Source organism: Netta rufina (assembly GCF_964035555.1).
Source record: "Netta rufina genome assembly, chromosome: 7".
Taxonomy (NCBI): domain Eukaryota; kingdom Metazoa; phylum Chordata; class Aves; order Anseriformes; family Anatidae; genus Netta; species Netta rufina.
In genome coordinates, this window is record NC_140130.1 from 20,987,398 (window position 1) to 21,002,707 (window position 15,310).

The 15,310-nt window shown below is 39.3% G+C and overlaps 1 protein-coding gene across 7 annotated transcripts in view; it reads right to left on the reverse strand.

Moving 5' to 3' along the window:
• PLCE1 (phospholipase C epsilon 1) overlaps positions 1 to 4,279 on the reverse strand; it is a 161,708-nt gene extending 157,429 nt beyond the window's left edge. For all 7 annotated transcript variants that reach the window (XM_084290408.1, XM_084290413.1, XM_084290411.1 and 4 more), the window contains exon 1: positions 4,141 to 4,279. The gene's annotated coding sequence lies outside the window, so the exon portion shown is untranslated. The remainder of the gene's footprint in view (positions 1 to 4,140) is intronic.
• Positions 4,280 to 15,310: the final 11,031 nt, after the last annotated feature.

Genomic DNA, 15,310 nt, shown 5'->3' on the forward strand with positions numbered 1-15,310 from the left:
TTTAAGAGTGTGAAATGTTAAGAGTATGAAAACTACATAAAATTAGAACAAAAATAGAATATTTTCTTCAGAAGGCAATTCAACCTGGATATTAAAACATTGGGTTTTGTTTTTCCTTTTCAATTTGGTAAGTAGCTGTAATTCAAAACAATCATAGCAATCCTGAGGGAATTTAAAAGGAGGCATTCACATCAAGGAAGTTCTGCAAGAGGAAATCTACAGGTTGTTCTTTAATGCGAGTTGCTGGTAGTGGACAAAGCAGTAGCTCCTCTGCTACATGACCCCTTTTTATCTTGCTGAATTCCAGAGGGAAACCAAATGCCATTAATACTGCTGAAAGATCCTTGCACTGCTACATGAAGAATTTCACCTAATCCAAGCAATAGAGTTTTGTATTTGGAATAAAGGAATGTATTATAAAAATGTTAGAATGAAGATGCAGTGTAACGAAAACCTCAAATACCAGAGATCGCTGCAGCAGCATTCTTGCTGTGTGCTGTAGCACAGATGCAGAAAAATACTGTGGGAGGAGAGGTCTCACATCAGCGCATTGTCTGAAACAACAGACAGCAAGGTCCTACGACACAAGGCAAGGTCAATGCAACTGGAGAGTCATCTGTTTAAGAAAACATACTATTATTAGATGCAAGTTATGCAGCACTTGTGCATACTAATGGAATAAAACCATTACCCCCAAAATAAATGTTTTTAAATGGTAGCTTTGCCTTTGTGCTCAATGTTTCCACTTTTTCTGTCTTTTTTAAAATACTTCAGTATGAACAACAAAAAAGAAATATTCAAGTACTTTCAATATTATGAAGTGGTATGGCATTTGTAAAATCTAATAATATTCAATTTGTTTAAATGAGCTGCTCCATTGAAATGTTATACCAAATTAAGTATTAATTACTGATAGCAACATAGAATAAGAAGTATCCAAGAGTTGACAGCCTACTTAAACTATTGATATAGCTCAAACTTCTGTGAATGAAATATTACAGTAAATACATTGGCCTACAGAATACACTTCCTTGCATGAGACTGAAACCTGCACCATATCCATACCCAGAAGTTATACTGGGCTATGTAAGAATTTCAGATGTCAAGAGCACAGAAGGCAGTTCTCTGTCACATCACATATTTCACAACGTTTGGGTCTCTGCTATTTCAAATCGTTCACTGAAAGAGCCGGTATTACCTGAGGCTCCATCACCGGCTGTCTATAAATTCAAGAAACTTAGTGGGATCTGAAAGAAGGATATATCTGGTGGAAAGAGCTTAAAGTTGAGCTCAGTACTTCTAGCTCTGACAGTTCACCCATTTTTGGTAACTGATGGCAAGCATGTGTAGCATTTGTTTGAACATGTTGGATGATTTATGAATGACTGGGCAGTGGAGAAGGGAGTACCATAGATGGCCTAGCTTAAAACCAGTGACATGAATTGTGTGTTGCACAAAGACATCAGCACGCCACCCTGTCCCACGGAGAGTGGTCTGATATACATGACCACCAAGGGACAGATTTTCATCCCACAGTGATGTATCTAAAAAATTAACTCCACTGTTTCAAGTAAGAACAAAATTCTGTACCTCCAGAATTAGAGCTCCTGATATAGGAAATGCAAGGAAAATGCCACTATCTCCACTTTATCCTCAACTCTTACACACAAATCCCATTACTTTTTTGTGTTTTTTGTAAATTGAGGAAGCTTTGCTCAAGAAAATCTAAGACTGAAATATGACCAATATTTGGCAGAACCATGACTATGGAAACCCCACCCACAAGCAGATACATGTGTAGGTCCGCCAAGACAAATAAAGCAGAAGGCAGAGTAAGCGGCACGGCTCTCGCATAATACGCACTCAGCCACACAGGCCCTCAAGTACACGTGCAGCAACCTCTTCTAAAGGCAAGTAAAAGCAGCTTGAAAAGGGACCAAATAAAGCTAAGGAAAAACATGGATTTCATGTTAGCATGCTAACTTTCTATAATGAAGCCGTGATGACCAGCGTTCTTTAAAAATTAATCAGACTGCCCATGAAAGGCCCCAATACAACCTGATAGCCCTCAATGAAATGAAACCACCAACGGTTGCAGTGTGAACAGGTGAGACACTAAGTCTGTCTGTGGTGGAGCCACATGATTCACTCCAATATTTGGGTTACAGGAATTTTCAAAAAGTACATGGGGGAAAAAAAAAAAAAAAAAAAAAAAAGATGTGATTTACTGTTAACAATACTATTGTCACTTATAAAGTCCAGGGCTCCCAGTCACGAACCAGTATCCATTTTGTGGTTGGTGCCATACAAACAGAAAACAAAATGACAATCCTTCTTTCAAATTGCTGTCTTTAAGATTCTCTTCTTTTAAACCACCAAAGACATTAATTTACATGCAGGTAAATTAAGCTGATTAAAACTATTTTTACATGGATTAATTACTTTTTGCCTCCTTTATAGCTCAAGTCTTCCTTTAACTAATTATTGTTTCAAATCCAAGAACTATTGCTAAATTACAATTGTTCTTCTCCAAAAGAGTTTCTATCTTGAGCTAAATATTTCCAGTCATCAAATATCTACCACAGTCCTTCATGAACAGCTACACAGTGTCTTTTCCACAAATGTCTTGCTGGCATTCTGGATTTTGGTGCAGGTTTTATTCACTGGATCTTGATATTCATATTTCTCTTAAATAAAACTGTCCCTACACATACACACTAAACAAAAACAAACAAAAACTTTCTTCTGCAGGTAGTTAAAAGTGGTCAAATTGTTTCACAACATTCTTTTACATAACTTTTGCTATAGAGAATTTATTTTCCTCATTTCATAAATTTCCTAAACCTTCAGTTATCTCATCAACTCTTTCATGAACTTGTTCTATGATTTCCAACAAAGTTTTCAGAAACTTTTTATTCTGTAGTATGACTTTCAAGTTTCTCAAACAAAGTGTGACTTTGATTTTTTCCATTTATTAAACTGTCAGAATGCTGGCTTGAACAGTACACTTTTATTGGATAAGTTAAATCACATGAAATCATCATGAATTGAGAGGCCAGGAGCTGCACACTCCAGTCTGTGGTCACAAAGAGTCTTAAGAACAAACTTTTTAGCATGGAAGAAAACAGAAATGAGCTCTCTCTACATAATACATTAATACCTCAAAATGGCAGAACATGAATAGACTCTATACAACTAAGAGATTTCAGTAAACCTTTACTAACTTATGTACAGAGAGGACATAGTCTTTTATGATTTGGGAGTTTCTCTCTGTAGTATTTCACTGGCCATACAAAACACCAAGCACTTCTTAGTAGGCTGAAGGTTGCATCTGGTTCTGCTTTCACCTTGTTTGATTGCTCCCAGATTTGTTTAGGCGTTTTTCGTTTTGTTTTTGTAACAATCACAGACACAGGTTGCTTGCCTTTGACTTTTCACAGGATGAGCTATCAGGGATCAGAGGTAATTATCTGTAGTTGGAAACACATGACTTCTTAAACCACACAGCGATTGCTGCCCCACAACAGTGGCTGAATGGTTCTTCCACAACCAGTGGGTTCTCCAACACCCTTCCAAACATGAAAGTATATAACGTGCTTGGGATTAAAATATTTACCAAACTTTTGTTGCTTAAATACAACAGCAAGCCTAATTCTACTCTTCACACAAGCTCCTTAACTAGGGAACACCATGCATTTGACCGATCCTTGAAGCACGGTTGATTTTGTACCCGTTTCCGTATGCTTCTCACAGCTCCTTCAGCAGAAACCTGGTTGAGAGCCGCCTTCCCGGGCTCCTCCCCACACCACCTATGCCGGTGGCATCCCAAGAGCGTGCCGCAGTTCCGATAAGCCCCGCACCCGCCTCCCCGTCCCCGATCCCACAAACACTTCACCCAAAGCACTTGTCCGAGTGTTTGCGGGCTCAGGCCCCTACAGCATCCCCGCGCTTCCATAGCGAAGAGCGGCAATAAAAGAGAAAAAAGCGGACAGCCAGCGGGAACCGCAAGGGCTCGCAGGGCACGGGCAGCACCACCCGAGTGGCAGCTGAATGTGGGGGCTCTGCAGCCCTGCGGGGGGCGAGGAACATGGCCGAAAGGGAGCCCGACGGCCGCTCAAGCGGGGCGAGCAGGGCACGCACCTTTCAGCGTGCCCCCGGCGTCTTCTTCATCTTCTTCATCCTCCTCCTCCTCCTCCCGGGACCGGCGGCGGGCTCTGCGGGACGGGGCCGCCCCCGCAGCTCCACGGCCGCCGCTGCCCGTGGCGGCGGAGCGAGCCCAACGCCTGCCTCGGCGGGACGGGGCCGGGGGCGGGGGCTGCGGGACGGCGGCGGAGGGAGGGAGGGAAAGAGAAGGGAGGGAGGTGCCCCGGGGCAGCGCCGCCGGCTGACTCAGCCGCGGGGCCGCCGGGGAGGGATCCCCGGGGAGCGCCCGCCCCGTGCCCCCAGCGGGTGTCCGGCAGCGGGCGGGGTACGCTCCGCGGCCCCGGGGCCGGCGCTGCGGCCGGCTGTGCCCACCGGGGGGGCCCGTTATTTGCCCCCCCCTAGCCCTGCGAGCAGCGGGGTGCTGAGGGGCAGCCCGCGGAACACCCCAGCCCTACCTCTCGCCTAAACGCCCGGCGCCGTCCCCGAGCCGGCCCGGAGGCATCGCCTCAAGCCCCCCCCCTCAGCGGCGGCCGGGGCCGGAGCGGGGGCTGGGCCGGGGGCGGGCTGGGTCGCGGCTGCCTCAGCGCATCGGAATGTCGGCGCGACCCCCGCCCGGCAGCAGCCCACGAGGTGCTCTCTTTCTTTTTTTTTTTTTTTTTTTTTTTTTTTTTTTTTTTTTTGTCTCTCGTCAGCACCCTGGCCGCTGCCCGGTGAGGAGCGCGGGCTGCGGGAGTGGAAACAACGGCTCAGCTGAGGAGCGGGCTCAGGACCGTGCGCGGCGCGCCCGTGCCAGCCATTATCTCCGGGAAGAAAGAGCGGAGCCTGTGGAAGGGGTGTGGGGGAAACGCGGCACGGTTTCCAGCCGCACGGTGGAAAAATACAGTTTCGGTGAAGTCAGCTGTGCATCTTTGCATGCGGTCTTTTCCATGCAGGGTAAAACAAGAAGAAGAAGTCTCATAAAGTTTCAGTTTGAAGGAAACTTTCCCTTTTTATTTATTTTACTTTTTAAAAGAGGTGTAAGTTGGCCATAGATAACACGGTTTTATTTTAGACGTTTTTACATGAAGGGCACCAATTCTCATAACTAAGGTATGTGGAGATTGTGTCCTAGTACGGGGTTGTAAAACTTGCAGTTAATTTACTTCATTCCCTTCCAGTGCAAGGAGCTCGTCACACTGTTTTCTAAGGGAAGAACAAATCTGAACACTGGAAAGGCAGATTTACTGCTATATGTTGTACTCTGATACTTCAGGAAACACTTTGCACCTCCTTGTCATAACTGCTGTGTGAGGGTGACACAACTGCTGAAGAAGTGTGTCAAACAGCCAGTGAAATTAACCACAGAAAGTCTCTGGAAGTTATGTATTTTCAAAGACTTTACATTGTTTCTCTTAATAAATCATGCCAGACACAGTGTGATTGTATTTAGTCACTCACCACTGCCTGAAATTACGCTTACTATTCAATTTTGTTCATGAAGTGGCCTACAGGTTCTGATTATCAGAATAACAAGAGAAAATGTCCACCATGGCAAAACACCTCAATCTTTTTAGCAGCATAACATCAAAATCAGTTACTGCTCAGGAGAAGAGACATAGCTAATCTGAACTAAATCAGCCAATTAACTTGTAATAATAATCATTCTGTACAGTAGGATACGATCTGGGTCGTTCAAAAAATTGCAGCCATCTCCTTGACTCCAGTGTGGCCCAGATTCCATTCACTGCGTAGCAATGCTGTAACACAGTAGTTTGCAAAAAGTAAAACTGGACTAGTCGATCCTTTCCAATTCATGTTCTGTAGAATCTATGTGGTTTTTTTTCATGTATTATTTCAGTGTACTGAATTTCAACCCTGAGTACAGTCCGTTACTAATATGCTAGTGTACTTTACAGTTTTTAGTATCAGAGGCACAGTAACTAATAACTGATCATGCAATGTATTTTCAACACTACAACAGTGACAATGAATTATCCTCTAAACACACAGGCAACAGGAACCTTTCCATGAAAGCTTTTTCCAGTTTCTCTCTGCTTTTCCAGTTGTTTTAAAAGGACAGGAAAGTTATTATCACATTATTCCAGTGGAAAAATATATATATAAATTTTCCTTCACAATGTGTTCGCACTTTCTCTCAGCTTGCAATAGTCCACCAATAAAAGGTATACTGTACTGAAAAGAAAGTGATACATTTTACAGAATGAAAATTTGGAGAAGTCACCATACCCTTGACTCAGGATGCTTTGATCATAATCAAAAGGATTAGGCATCTGTGTAACTTCAAACACACACCAGTGGAACAACTTAGCATGCCAGTTAAAAACTACTTAGTTTTTAATGGGATTTCTTCCTTTGAATCCAAGTTAGAAGTTATACACAAATCATGAGAAAGATGAGTCTGTAGTCACTGCACACCTGTGACTGAGGCAAGCCATCTTCTTTCCATTCTAGATGAACTATGTAGTCCTCTAAGGTGCTGCAAGCAGATTTCCTTAGGAAGACCCAGCTTTGCAGGAGTGAATTTTGAGCTGTGTGACCTCAGCACTACACAGATGAAGAAACTATTTTTTGGTGCACCAGAATGGACTTGTGGAGCATGGTTTCTTTTTAAATTTCTTGACCAAGCATAAAGTGCTTTAAGAATGCTTCATTTTTCCTTTTTCTCTCACTGTACACGACTTCCCCAGCTTTTCATGAGAAGTAGCTGTCACTCATCACACTTCTCTATCTGGCCTGACAATGCAGAAAGACAATACTTCCATTTTACCGTGCTGCTAGATCCACTAGCGACAAAAAGCAAACACATATGCTCAAGGTGGAGATTCAGATATAATGTTTTATTGATCTAGGGTTCTACAGAATATTAATAGCTAGAGAAAAATACGGGACTTCCAGAAAATATTGGTATGTCTTTTAGCTCTTAACAAGTAACCCATCATGTTTTTGGAGTCAGAGTTAAAAAAAATTAATTCAACTTCAAGTGATGCATAAATATTAAATTCTACACATCCCTGCAAGATGGTAAGTATTATTTGCATTACACAGAGGGGGAAACCAAAGCTGTGCAAGCTTACTCAGGCAATTTTTGCAACATCCAGAAGGAAAAGCAGCTACAGTGCTAGGATCAGTGCTCAAGAATACCTGGCTGTTGGTTATTTTTTTTATTGTGTGTGCACATTCTGAACTCAACTTCACTTGCCTAAAACCTGATGTATAAAGGGGTATTTTGTCTTTAATCATGGTATTCTGTAACAATATTTTCAAACAATTTATTTAACAAATTACATAAAACATGTAAAATATGCTTTTAATTTAAAAAAAAAAAAAAAAGCCCAAAGGTTTTTCCTCGGGCTTAGCTCCAAAATTCACCCTTCAGCTAGGACTGCAGAAAAGCACGCACACAGGCTCATGCAAACAAATTCTAAAAGAAAATTAGAAACACATGAAAATAAGGACTGTCTTCTTAACTGCACTCTGGTTTCAGTACAGCAAAAAAATCAGTGATTTACTAATGGATAGGCATTTTTTCTTAGGAAGGAAGACACAGGCCTTATCTGTAGTGAATTTCTCGCTTCTTTCAGCCCAATGGTTCAGTCTACATGGGCAGAGGCAGCAGAAATACAGCAAAGACGGCTCTGGCAGGGCAGCCCAACTCTCTGCAAAGCACAACTCTGTCTTCAGCAGATGGTGACTCTGCCCCAGCAGAAAAGTCTTTATGGAACGACAGTTTCCTCTAAAACAGCAATTATTTCAGTAAATGCCTGATACTGAAATTATTTTATTGTGCTTGCTAGACAAATAATCAAAATCTGTGTCATTACTTTGCTGATTCAATATAATAAACATATGGAAGACAAAACGTTTGAATCTCAGGAACTGATTTTAAAAGATTAACTCTGGACTGGAGGTTTCTTATGTTTCAGGGGCTTTGCGACTATATTAAAGACTTGGTGTCCCTTTACGTGATGTGAGGTTTGATTTGCCCAGCTGACTGTTATAAACAGCAGCTGCCACAGAGGTCATCCTGAAAGCCGAATGACCATGCTTGAAAATTTTTGACATTTCAATTAGGAAGAAGAAATAAAAATGATAAAATAAATAACTTCTTAAAATCACTAATATGATGAAATGCTTAATGTAGAATTTACATTAGCTGCTTGACTTTTGAATCATTAGTGAATTTGTCTCGCAATTAATATTTGGAAGAGCTACGAAATATTTTGAAGTAAATTTGAAAGAAAATCAGCATTGTTTTCACATATCACTAAGAAAAAGTATTTCTGATAAGGATAAATATATAAAAATATGGAATATTGAATATAAATATAAATTTAAATATGGAACATATAAATATGGAATATATAAATATGGAATCATTGTATTATGGCTTTGGGGGGGGCTATATAGGTTTTAATCTGACAATTTTCATATTTCAGTGGAGTAACTCCTGACACAGATCCAATTAACAAGGTCTTTTATGCCTCAGCTGTATACTCACCATACAACTTAGATCTATTTTCAGTATGAATTTTTGCTACACCATTATTTCATTATTTTTATTTTTAAAGCTAGAAATTGTACTAGAATACAAGTCTTTTAGACACCAGAGGAACAACTTGGCTTTACTTCATATTACAGTTCAGGGCGTACTGTAAACAATGGAAGTCAAAGTATTAACGCTACCAAATGAATAAAGGCATTACATCATAATTTTCTGTAAATCTTTCCTAAAAACAAAAGATATAAAATTCATATTGATGAATGGATTAATCTATGAGAACTTGGGGGTCAAAAATAGTATATAAAAATTGGCAATATTGCAGTAGTAAGTAATCAACACTGACATTCCAGGCCAAATTATACAGCCATAATGAAAATCTTCAGTATTGAGATGGCTGCTTTATTGCTTCCTCGTACAGTCTCAGATTTAAAGTTTCTCAAGTGCACAGGAAAGTCTTTGATAAATTAGTAATTATAAAATGTGTTGTTTCTTGAATGAAATTGCACGTTTCAACCAGGATGGACTATTGTCCTGAGCATCCAAACAATAAAGCCTGATTTGTCAAAGCTAATGAGATTCATCTATCTTTGTGCAATCCCATTTACTGTTCAAGTTCACCTGACTAATCCTGTTGAACATTATTTTATTTTTAGGCTTTTTCCTCCTGATTTACAATTTCAAAGGAGTTTTAACAGAAGGCAGTTCTTTTAACAACTCCTAATTATGCCTTTACTTTGGATACAAAATCATTATTGTATGCAGGGATTTGTCAGAAACCAACAAGTGAGCTAACTTGCCAGTGCTCTGTCATCACTTTAAACAAGCAGCCAGGACAATATGTTATTCATATAATAAATTATAAAATCTCTATTATAAAACCATTTTCTTTAATGCCCATGTCTAAACAACAACCAGTCTACAAGGCCAATTTAGTATTCAGATCCTTTATTGGCAACCTGCCATAGTGTATATTAGAGCAAATTCAAGAACCAATGCAACAATTTGCTTATGTAACCAGCCAGAACTGTTAAAGCTATAAAATATTTTTTAAAATTAGTTTAAAAATTCAGAGTTAGTACTTCTGCTCTTCTTAATGTTCAGCTACTTCATATTGGATTATTCAAAGTGCCCACTATGTAAAAAGTATATCTCAAAATCTTGTAGTGCTTTCCTTTGAAATTTCCCCAAACTTGTTCCTTTGCACAGATACAGATCCATGCACGTATAGAAATTTAATGATTAATAACATGGAGGAAATGGGGATGGAATTCTGTAAACTGCCAGGAGTTTTGTTGCCTTTTCCAATAGGCTGTTGTTCTCATAGGACTTAATTGTGTTATCTGATGCTATACATCACTAGCATAACTTGTTTTTTGTGCTACAGAAAACTTGCCCATACTACAGCTAAATAAGGCCACAGTTATGTATTTATTGTACATACACACAAAGTTCAATGTTATCAAACATTTTGTGTCTGTTTCTTCTCCAGCTGTTCTTAAAGGACATGCCTGTAAATGAAACTTTATCAGCTCACGACTAAGAGAAATCCTTTATAAATTTGAATACTTGAAAAAAGCAATTCCTATTTGCTAACACTATGCAATCTTCACATCAAAATAGGGTATTTGACACGTGTATAATACACGACCTTCTTGAAATTAGTAATATCAAAATGAAAGTGTGTCTCACAGAAACTGATAACTGTTCCACAGCACTAACGTGGGCATTACCCAACTCTAGTCATGATAGATAGATGTTACATGTGTATGTGTGTGTATGTACATATATATATAACATATAAATATATGTTCCTTCCACCTCTCCAATAACTCAGATTGCTGGAAATGCAGTCATTCAAAGTCCACAGGATGGATCAAAGCTCTATATAATTTTGATGTACACAACGTAGTGAGAGCTTGTCATATCCTGCAAGTAAACGTCAAGGCAGAGCTTTGCATAACCTGTTCTAATATTGAGGCTGGGACAATAAGTATTATGCAATAAAGTCTAAATGTACCAGAGTTATCTTAACAAGCTTTTGTATCATTTTTATGAATTAGGATAGAGTTTAAATAAAAATAACTGGCAGGTTTGGCTGTTCAATCTGGTGCAAAGCATTTTTCTGAAAATCCATACTCTGAATGTCTTCATCATGCGTTTGCTTCATATTTATCATATTCTCCTACCTGAGCTCAGTACTTTCAAGAAGGCACTTTACACTTTCTGAGGAATGACCCTATGTGTAAGGCACTTTGATCTGCTACTAATGCCCTGGTTGGCTGAATGACTGCTAACACTGCCATTACATTGAGAAAGCAGGTGTGTTCAGGAATATGAGCACACAAAGCTTTGGGGGAACTAATATTCTAGAAAAAGAGGCATTACAAACACGGGGATATGTATGGATGTTAACAAAAGTGTCTGAAGAGGACAAAAGGAAGTAAAAGAAAGTAAATTTGTAAGGAATTAATTACAAATAAAGGGGAGTTGAAAGTGAGGGAGCCCTTCATGAGGTAAGCTGAGTCCTCAGTCTCCACCGTGCGACTTGGAAACTCCATTTTACATGGAGTTCGCCTAATGCTAGCCAGTTTCCCCCTCATCACTCTGCATTTTGGAATCCCCCATTTTGTCATGCACGGAGAGCTTCCAAACCCAGAGCATAACACACATGGTGCTCAGGAAACCAAGGCGGGTTTGCGTGCACGATGCAGCACTTGAGGAGCCCAGCCCCTCATGTGTCTTTTTCCAGTGTAGCTCCTGAGTGAGAAGGCATTGCTATTGTTTTTCTCCTTTAAAACAATCAAACTGAGGTAGATTCAAAACGTGTATTTAAGCAGTTAGTTTATTGCAGCTTGGCAAAACTAAAACTGTATCAATTTTACTGAGAAAGCATAGGATTGGACTATTGAGATAGCCAAATGTGCAACCAATTATTTCTTGGTTGTTTGTTTTTGTGGCAGCTTTGGTTGGCATTTGCTAGCACATGGGAACTCTGGACAAAATAAACATCTGACAGGTGGTATCCGTCTTCTCCATCAGCGATGGAAGACTACTTTCTGTGATGTTACACTTAAGCAATCCACTTTTTAGATTAAGTTCCTGCAGCTGTGACTGCCCCAGCAACACAGTGACACCACCTGCAGCAGCTGATTGGTGCATAAGTTCATTGCAATTTCTTGGGTACTTAGAGGCATAAAAGATGCATGTGGAAACCTATTATTTATTGATTTGGTTTCACCATACCATTTTTTTAGAAGTGCTAACAATAGAATAAAAAGTAACAATCATATTGGTCTAAATTTAGATTTATGAAAAGCAAGTAAGTCCATTAACTGCCCAAATTGTTCTGAAAGGACATGAAAAGCACTTCACACTTTTCTGCAATTCTAGTGTAGCATTACAATTATTAATTTGTTGAAAAAGAAAATAAAGAGAGAAAAATCTTTCAGCACTGCCATAAAACCCATGTTTTATCCTGGTTGGCACTTCAATGTTTTACTGAGATCAATAAAAGACAAGTAAATAATACTGTTTTCTACAAATTCAGGTTGGCTGATTAGGTGTTGAAAATGTGAAAGTATGGGAGTACTTGTGGTTAACTTAATGGTTATTCAGAAATGAGTATGTATGACCAGGACTTTCCATCAACGTAGCCAGACAGTCAGACTGCAAAAAGTGTAATTACTATTCTGCTCATTTCTTGCAGAATTAAAAAAGGACATGAACTTTTCAATATCTATTACATCCTTCTTGATGGATGGGGAACATTATTAAAATTACTGTAAATTCTAAAAATATGCATTTTTCAATCAATGTGTGAACTTCTTGTACTAACTATTTAAAGAAAAAAAAAAAAAAAAGTTGCCTTGTTCCATTAAGTGCCACATCAGTGCACGTAATTTCATAGCTAGTCCTGAACAACTCAGATCTGTGTAATCTTAAAGAGAACAGAACCTTTGTAAAGTGTTCTTTCTTCTATAATAAAAATAAAATAAACTTCAGCTTCTGTTTTATATGCCAGCTGAGATTCCTTGCAGTAATTCTTCCACATCTGCTCTGCAGCTTTCAGGTTTATAAAAGCAATATCTCCAAATTTCCTTTCATCAAAACAGCCATACACTGTGTTTTATGGACATGTTCTTACACTGTAATACTGGGGCACTAATTACATCTTGAATCATATGCTATGGCTAAGAAAATATATACATGCTGTTATTAGACAACTAATACTGAAAATCCTGAACAATCTGGCCAAAAATTCCTCAAAGCATGGTAACACATAAATATACATGCACATGAAATTACCACGAAAGTTGCAAAACCAAAATTGACAGGTAAAGACATTAAGCAAAGAATAAAACTAAACACAAGCTCAGGACTACACCAGCAGCTTTAGAACCCTGAAAACTCTGCACACACAATTCTCCCTTTCCCTGGAGGACACAAAACCTTGCCCTCACTTTCACCTCTGACAGATAACAGTGAGCACAGCTCAGAAGCTGTAGGCGGCCAGCGTACTTTAGAGGAAGTTGTATGAAAGCACGGTATGATCTCTATAAAATTCAGGGGGTCTAAAAAGATCCCTTTACTTCAAGAGAAGAACTAGGCTGCATGTTAAAAAATGCAGCTTAATTCTGCATGCCTCTGTCAAGGAGTTCCTAATACACCAAGACTTAAATGAGGGAAATTAAATGTGGACAATGATTTTTCTTTAATTACCTATCTGGAAGATATTTTTAAGTGTACATATGAAAGAGGACATCTGTTTTCTCTCAAAAATTGATCAACAAAGACTGTAGAAAAGTGCTTTCAATCCTGAAATGAAGCTCTAAATATCCAATAACAGGAGACTAAAGGCACATTAGAAAAACATTACAAAATGTCTGTGGAAGCACAGAACTTGGAAAGACAAGTGTCCTCTAGAAAATTTGAAAGAGCTAAATCAAATTGCCAAGAATATTCCCCTCGAGGAAAACAGTGTACAAGTTTGTTGAGCAAAACTATGACGTCTAGAATGTTACAGGCTAACATAAAATAACACCCACTGCCTAGAAACCAAGGTTTCCAGGTTTCAAGAAAGGCATATTAAAGAAAAAAAAAAAAAGTGTTTAACACTAGCTTTTTTATTTTCTTCCATTCTAATCCTGGGATAAGAGTTGTAATCTGAAGTAAGCAACACACTGTCAAGGGTATTCTTATATAATCAGAAGAGAACAAACTGTTCCTTTTCTTCCCTAAATCTGTACCCAGTGAGACAGACAGAGCTCATCACGAGGGCTTTGCTACAGAGAGCTGCCACTGAAAGAACAAAGATTTTCCCTGACTTTTCCTTTCCCTTCTTTCTCCCCACAACCCTTCCTAGTGAAGATGAGACAGAGCAGGCTGTTCTCTAAAGGTGTGTCTGTCAAAATGATGTGCAATAGAAACTTGCATTAATATTTGACAGTTCTGTTGATGCAGGAAATATGGTTAATCCTTAATTCCTACAGTTTCCTTATCTTTAAAAAAAAAAAAAAAGTTAATTTCACACCCGCCTTCCCTAAAAATACAACATAGCCTAACTGCGTTCGTAACATCATAAATTGCAATCAGCTACCTGTTTTTTATTTCAGATTAAGAACTAATGAATTGCAGGGGAAATACAACTGTGTGGTTTCTGCAAGGGAAGCAGAATAGCAAGATGAACAACATGAGCAAACCAGGCTTCTGGGACAGGAAAGCCTACCTTGCTATTTGTAACCCTCCCACAGGAGATTTTGGATTGTAGCATTTCTTTGTCATTCCCCGTTTTTAATAATGAAGAAATGTTTTGCCATATGGCAAGAGTGAAGAACATCGGCTAAGTGTTTTCATATGGACTTCCTACATACATTACTACAAATAGCAGAAAGCAGAGACTCATTCACACCATATAAATATGTTTAATGAAGAAATTGAATACATCTATTACAAGGCACTGGTTGGCATAAAATATTTCTGGTAGAGCAAAAGCAGCACACAATCAGGATTACTTTTGAAAAGTATACTACTTTTTCTTCCACTTCCTGATCAGGACGTGATAGTGGCTGAACAGCTTACACAGTAATGTAAAGCAACATTTGGTTTATGAAATAAATTACAAATGGAAAGTATAAAATAAACATTAGTATCTGACTCACACTGCACTTTATATGAAAGAAAAGGGATTTGCCACATAACCTTTCCAAGTTATATTAAAAAAAATCTCTCCTTTAACGTTCCTTAGCTTTCCCAAAGCTTTACAGCACTTCCTATTAAATAGAACACCTACTAGTGCCAGCTAACCCCAGCAAAAAATCCTCCAGCTAACCTTTCAATGGAAAGCAGATTGACGAGTATTTTTCCTAGCTCAGAGCAGTTAAATGTATCGCCTCCTCTCTTCCTAATATTTCCCTGCCTTTAATTAAGTTGAAGTTGGAACAATTGTTCCTGAAATCAACTATGCTTCAAGCATTGTGCTGCTGTGCTCAGAAGCTTGCCTGACTTTTCCATTCGATCAGTGGGTCTGACAACAAGACTCGTCCAGCAGACCTGGTCCTGTCTATCCTCCTGTGCCAGAGCTACCAGCGTAGCAGCTCCTGGAGATCCCTGACTTCAGAAACGTTTGGCAGTGGGGCCCTGGAGATTAGGAGCAAAGAGATGCACATA